We start from the raw sequence: 8,057 nt of genomic DNA, 5'->3' as shown, positions 1-8,057 counted from the left end.
AGTACTTTATGACTGAGGGAGTAAACGCCGGTTATCTTTTGGCTGGCAGACCTTTAAGGTCTAAAGGGACCCGAGTGAGGACAGAAACATCTGGAGAAGTAATTAAGATAGAACAATCTGGCTCTCAGAATATAAATCTTTAACAGGGAGGAATCACTTATTCCTTCCAAGGCTCCTAACTCCCACTGATTCCTAATATAGAAGACTATGCCAAATGAACCTGATAAAACCCATCGCATTGAAAATTCTCAGCAGGCTCGCAACAACCACAATATGTGTTTGTGAATTTTCAACACTGATGTTACGGATGGTGTATTGTATAATTGTATAAAGATTTAACTTGTAAACACTTTGATTGATTGATGTGTGCTGCAGAATGATAAGGTCAAGTCAATCAATCAATCGTCAGTCCAAATGGCTGTGTAATGCATTGAAAAGATATTTTACAGGGGTGTTAAAAGTCCTTAAAGGAACGGTTCAAGGGAAATTCACTTCTTCAATAAGAGTTAGATGAGAAGATTGATACCACTTTAATGTCTCTATGGTAAATATCAAAAATCCATAGCTCGTTTTAGATAACATTTCAGTTATTTTCCCGAATATAAATGGAAAATTAGCCTTGAAGAAATGAATTTACCTAATAAAAATGAAATGTACCATCCTCTCCTCCTCTCTTTACACCATACCTACAGATCAGAACACACGACTTCATGCTCAAAGGTTTCATCCCATCCCTCATATGAAAAGTGTAGCTGAAAGTTAACTCACCAAACTTGCATACAAAAAAAGTAAAGAAGAGATGCTATCCAAATTTAGAGAAAGAAATTACCAAGAAGATCAGCTCATATGTGGAGAAAACAAGGTGGATTCAAAGGGATGAGAGGCTTATCTGCAAGTTCAAACACCCTCCAAATCTAAGCCGCATCTTATTTACTGCAATACATTTACCCCAAAGACTAAGAACATCAAGGACCTAATTCTAAAACATTAGCATATTCTCCAAAATAAGCCATTCGTAAAAGCCCTACCTACAGTATGGTAACTTTTAAAGAAGGAGGAAACATACGGGACAGAGTTTTTAAAGCATGCCAACATTTTGAAGCTGCAACTATATCAAAAATCTGAAATCTTTTAACCACACCTGCCAATGGGAAGAGAGAGAGTGAATTTTATTACCTACAACACAAAAAATGTTGTTTATATGATAAAGTTCCCCTGACAGTTCCCATCCTGTTCCCTTAAATCACTGAGCTCCATTAAGAGAGATCATCCTGTTGCAAGAATTTTTAACGAAATGCAACATCGTCTTTATTTTTTATAGGCATACAAGTCATGGCAATGTCAGTTTTTTTTCAAAATAACAAGAAATTTAGATTTTCTTTATGAAGACTTTTAAGACATTGTATATATGTTTGGTAATGCCCATGTCCATTATTGAACACACCCCGCGCCTCTCTTGCCTCACTTGGAAGGCCATATTTACACTTTGGTGTATTGAATGGAGTAAATACGATATTACACGTTAACTTTGGGATGTGGGTGGATTTTGTTACTTTTGGACCAGAGCCAGGCGAGCTGCTTCCCCCCGTTTTCAGTCTTTATGCTAAGCCAAGCTAACTGGCTGCTTGTGTCTGCTTTGTGTTGAGGCTTTCAGTGCTTTGCATACAGCAAACCAGTTTAATTTGCTGACCCGTCCAGTTGAAACATCTATTCAAGATGTGATTGAGAGCTTTACCTCTCCATAACCACTCAGCTGGGACAGTTGCTAAAGAATATCAAGATTTGAATTTCCATATTGTTTGTATTCCTTTAAATTATGTTTAGGAAAAATATAAAAAAAAAAAAATTACAATGAAAACATGTTTCCATTTAACAGACACGTGCTAAATAAACTTGAGATGTGGGACAGATATTTGGCGCTCACAAAAGCTGCTCAATGTCCACGAGTGATGACTGACAGATCAAAGCAATGCATCGTGAAACAGTTGCACTTTGCATGCATGTGGTGTGAAGTTCAGCCTGTGGGAGCTTTTACCAGAAATTCCTTAAGTTGACAAAGCTAAGATTTGGGGGATTACAGAGTTGCCAGAGGGGGTAACTTGTAGTCTTTTCTGGAAACCTCCGGCTGGTAGTCACAGTGTGCACGTCATTCAGGCTGGCGTTCACTACGAGCTGCCGGCTGACACACGCATCGCAGTGCATCACAGTATCCTCGGAGGTACAGCTGTGTCAACTGATAAGACACATTTGGAGCTCCACCTCGCAGTTAAAGAGATCTGGATATACCATCAGCGCAACCACCCCTTTCTATGAAACACACGCACCCTGAGAGGACTACGAGGATGTCTGAGTAAACAAACTAACTAAACACACACCCACATTATTATTATTATTTATTTTTTTATACTGCCTGCACACAAAGACACACGTATATCAGTGACTTTTGCGGTTTTAAGGAGGACTTTCCATAATTGATGAGGCCACATGCTCTGTACCTTTATTGGGGCAGGGGGTGGCTCAGGTCTGCTTGACTCAGCATTCCTCTGTCCATTGCTCTTTTTTTTAGCCTCTGTCAGCACTGTGTGTGCGTATGTGTGTGTGTGTGTGCGTGTGTGTGTGCGTGTACATACACACAGGAAAGAGAAAACAAGAGAAAGACAAACACAGACAATGAACCCCATACAGACAGATCTTACACAGCCCAAGTCGGTGTACAGCAAGCAGGTCAGCAGGCAACAAACAGACTTTTTGATCCTGTCTTGTGCATCAACAACGTTTTCCAGAGGCTGGAACTTAAATGTTATTGATGGCAAACATCAGGTTTTTGGTGGAGCCCCTTGGAACTGAAGGGCCAACCACAGCCTCGAGACGAGACTTGTGTTTTGAGTGAGACGAGTAGCTGAGTGGGAACGTCAGCCTCCGAGTATTATTTTGAGTTGGAGATTTGGGGAATTTCTGAGGGCTACAGTGTGTCCTACTTGGCCGAAAAATGGTGGCAGAATGGCTACAAATTAACCGTGTCAGGCATTAAGACTTAAACAAAGTCCAGTGTTGATACTAATAGCATGTGAGCTAATTCAAAATGAAACACATCCTTATTTCGTCACTTGTGAATGAAGCACTACAAAACACAAAAAAAAATATCTAATTTAGGCTTAATCTGCATTTGTCTGGACTGCACATTACAATGCCATGACTGTGGGTTAACCATTTTAGTTGAGTGTGTGAGCATGCTAACAGCGCTAAACACAAAGTACAGCTGATGGGACAGTCATTAGTTTGCATTTGGTCAAGGAAATCAATGTGGTGGGCGGACTGTCATTGTCATTCATGGGGCTCTGCTGCTAGCAAGGCTAAAGCTCATTCTGGGAGACAAAGGAAAAGATTAAATGAAGCAGAACTGGATGAGACACGTTGAGGAAATGTGATTGCACCATTGGCATATTACATGACATTCACCTTATTATAATTCTTCTTGAAAAAATAGCTCGCTGAGACTTGACTTGACTTGAACATCATATGATTGCAGCTTTAGAACGATCAAAATGGTGGATCTCTATTTGAAGCTGGCCACCACATGCAGCCACTGTTGTCCTGGCTCCTTTCAGCCTGTCAACCAGCCAAACTCATCAGCCATGGAGAAGTGCCCAGAAGGTAAATGAAACCACTCCTGCTTTAGAGGCACAGTTCCTCGATTGATTTTGCACACACACATCTGTGCACATTCCTGAATTATACACACTCACAATACACAACCCTTTGGCAAATCGATACTTTTCCAAATGTTTTTCCTGTGTTGATTCATAAGAAATACAAAGATGCAAATGGATGGAAATAAGCAGAATCAGAATTCCTTTTTTATGTCACCAACAGTGAATGAATGAACAAGTAGCCCAAATTTAATATTGCCATGGCAACAACAAATTCACACATTGCACCATATATAGTATGAGAATCACTTAAGATGCAGGGGTGTAGTCAGAAATATTAAGACAAACACAATTAAACTGGACATACTTGAACCAATTTCTGCACAGGGTGGGATCAATAACATTTTGGCTAAACCACGACACTGTGTTCCCTCTTTGAGGTTAAGGTACAATCAGCTTTTACATAATTTTTTGTGAAACTTTTTGGCATTAAGGTGCACAGTTAACATCTGATTAGCGTGACCACAATCAGGGCAAACGAGTAACCCAAAAGTACTCATTTTCTTTAGTTATAGTTTTCTCCCTGAATTATTTTTGTTTTTAAGTTGTTAAGCACATTTTAAAAGACTGACCATTTTGATAGCAATTGTCATATTTTCCTTTTTAAATTTGGGAAGTTGCGCCATGATCAGATACGACTGAGGACTGAAATGAGTCAAACATCCCATTTTCCAGTTTTGCTACATTGCAAATTGTTGAACTTTGAAATATGTGTTAACTCACTTAACTACATATTTGCTCAATCTAGTGTGCAGACAGACAGACAGACAGACAGACAGACAGACAGACACACGCACACCCACCCACACAAACACACCTCCACACACACACACACACACACACACACACACACACACACGTTGACACTCACTTCACAGACCCCCAGCTGCTGCTCTGTTGTAATTTATTATCCCTGCTGTACCCAGTGGAGTCATGAAATCAGCCTGGCCTTCGTGACACACAAACACAAACACACACATACACACACACACACACACGCACACACACACACACACACATACCACACACACACACGGCCCATGAATCCTTTTTGAAACAGTCATCCTGGCTCACTACCCGGCAGAGACCTCTTTGGCTTAATTAGTATGGAGTCCCCATGGACCGCACAACAGGACAAAATACACTGGACAGATGAAGGATGTGAAAGGTCTCAGGCTGTCAGAAAAAAAAAAAAAAAACCACTGAGGAGTGGCACTCTGATACAAAAAGTGGACAATGATGGTTTTTATTTATATTTAAAATGATGTTATCAATGATTATGAATGACTGATTATGACAGATCAATAGGAATATGGTAGAAATATTGAAAAACACACTGAGGCTCTGCCACGTGTCAAGTCTTCTTTGTGTGTGAAGATTATATTCAGCAGTGTTGAAATTGAATGTAACACAACGGAAACCCTCGTCTGAGGCTTTTAAAACACACCAGAAACCACGCCATTTATGCTTTGGTGTTTCTTAATAAGACCTTTCCAATCGCAGCTTTCACACACACCTACTGTCGTTTGCTTTTGCATCTATCCCTGATCCTCACTGGCCACAGCCCTTTCATCCTCCTCTTTCATGTGTGCTTTTTGCATCATCTAATTCACCCCCCCCCTCCCACTCCACCCTGTACCCAGAGGTCCAAAGCCACCCAGGAGCATGTCTACACCGTTTAGATAGCAACATGTACACTATCTGAATATTTCATAGGATACAAACACGACCCTACAACGGCACACCATGAGGCTTTGTTACATCCTTCAAAGCTGTCCATCTTTCTCTCAAACACCACACATGCAAACATCTACATAATTTACGCAAATACAATCGCTGTCAGGTCAAATCCTTGTATTTCCCAAACATTAACTTGGAAAACTTAGATGGATCACAATGTATTTTTTCCATTTTTTTTTCCAAAATAGAGTACAGCAGGAAAATGTTCAAAGTGAGGTTTCAAGATATAAATCCACACTTGAGTTATGAGCTTAGCATGTGCACATATGCACACATACAAATGCACTCTGGGAAGAACTGCACCATAATTATGCCTAAGGTAAAAAGGCGATTAATTTTTTAATGGATTCAATGTTTTATTCATAGCACCTATCCAGAGCACACACAAAACCACTGCCAGAGAGAGAACACACGCTAAAAGTGGCTATTAGCTATTGCATACAGGAGATGAATTACATATCTCAGCTTTGAACAAAGTAACATTTTGGGCTGAAACTGTAGACCTATAGGTTCCATGAATTATTTAATGATATGTGCCATTTCCCCTCTGCAATCTGTGTGAATGTGACGTAGAGTGAAAGGCAGACAGGGAAAGGGACAGAAGGAAGTGAGGGTGTTGTCGTCTCAGTGAGGCCAGTAAGACCGGTTATTCTGTCCTAGAAATCCATTTACTGTACAGAGCACTCTGCCTAATCATCCACCCCACTGTGAGAGGAATACTCTGTCCTATGCAGGAGATACTGTAAAGGTGGAGCATATTTAGGACTTTTTACAGCTGATTCTCGTCCTCCGTTGTCTGATTAAGATTTCACTTGAACACTTTTGTTTGTGGAACAGAACGGGCACTAAAAAAAGGAGGAAAAGGAAATGGGGATCACAAATAGAAATGAACAGATCATGATGTTCGGCTGGAGCTGCTCAACTGTGTATGTCGTGCTGGACCTATTACACTGATTAAAAAGCAATGCAGGGAAAAAGACTTGCCTCATTATATCATTATCATTAGACAATTAAATAATTGTAATTGTATTATCCCAGAGAAGATGAAGAGGACAGAATATTTTGCACTCTGAATTCAGACAGTCACAGTTTCTGATGAAGAACGTTAATGTCTCATATTACATTTAAATGGAGCTTATCTGGATGTGATAGAGTTTTGGTCTAGTGCTGCCCCATTCTAAAATGTCATTAATCTCCCTTAAAATCACTTTGGTTCTCTATTGTGGTGGACAAATTTGGAGAAGTTTTAATGTCTTACAGTTATCAGAAATATGGTTAAGGGAATGATCCCGATGAATAGTAAAAAGAAGGACAGACTGACATTAAAGTTTGATATTTGTCATCTCTTTTAGGTACGTGGAGATCTTGCGTTTCATTATTTTTATGTAAGCATAAAAATAAATGACTCAAAATTCATGTTTTTTTGCCTCCAAATTCTATTGCATGTGAGGGTATCTGCAGAGCTTGCACCATTTTGCAAGCTAAATGTGAATAGTGTTACTATCAGACATCTGTAATCTATTTTTTTTAATCGGATTACTTTAAGCCGGTCACTCTCTAACGCTGCCAATACCTGCCATCCACCTCCCCATCGCCTGCTCATCCTTTCTGTACACACTTAATAATGCAGAACACCATGGATTCCCTAATTTATCACTCTCTCCCAGCTGGACTTGAAGTGACAGATTTATTAGATAGCCATTTGCGGCTGCATGTAACGCTGCCAGTTAAGGGTCGGTGAGACTGACAGAGTCAAAGCTGTTTGATGACCTCGAGGTGATAATGAGGGTACATGAGAGAAGGACACAGAGGAGGACGTGGGGACTGGTGTGGACAGGTGAAGGAGAGAGGGTTGGATGGTCACACATCTGGCAAAGTAGAAAGAAGCCTACTCTTACATGGGTTATACTGGAGCTGATAATAGTGTGATGTACTGTGCAGAAACCCAAAGAGATTAAGATTAAAACTATGTTATCAAATAGAAAACTGTGTGTGCAGGGAATAGTGGTAACACTAATAGGTTTTCAATAAAAGAGGAGGATTATTCAAAGGAGCAGTTCAACATTTTTGGAGATGAGAGTATCTATCTATCTATCTATCTATCTATCTATCTATCTGTCATCATCATAAAAGCAGAATTTATGGCATATGGAATCCATATATATGTAGAAATAGGCTTTACCTAGAAAAGGGGATACCATGAACAACAAAACAACAAAAACATCTACTGAAATGGTGCCATACGCTCCTGTTTCACTTTCACATTTACAGTGAAGGAGCATGTGATCAAAAAGCTTGGGCCAAGGATGCTCTTTTTCTGATGCATTCCCATCCTTTGGAGGGGGAGGGTTGGGTATCTCGGTTTTCTCACGACCTGATACCGGCTGCTTCGTGAAAGGACAGGACCGTGCTGGGAGGATTTTTTTTTTTTTTTTTTTTTAACATTTTTTCACCATCCCCGACCTCAGTGGGCAGTACTTATGGATGGCATGAGTATATTATTGGTGCGTGGCCGTTAACTGTTGTAGAATTTGGGCGAGGCTGCCGGTCAGCTGGCCAATCGCATATCGAGGTGTGGCTCTCGGGGGCGTGGTCACGGTGGAAAGG

The sequence above is a fragment of the Chaetodon auriga genome, chromosome 15 (genome assembly GCF_051107435.1).
Source record: "Chaetodon auriga isolate fChaAug3 chromosome 15, fChaAug3.hap1, whole genome shotgun sequence".
Classification (NCBI taxonomy): domain Eukaryota; kingdom Metazoa; phylum Chordata; class Actinopteri; order Chaetodontiformes; family Chaetodontidae; genus Chaetodon; species Chaetodon auriga.
Note: the sequence above shows the minus strand (reverse complement) of the source record.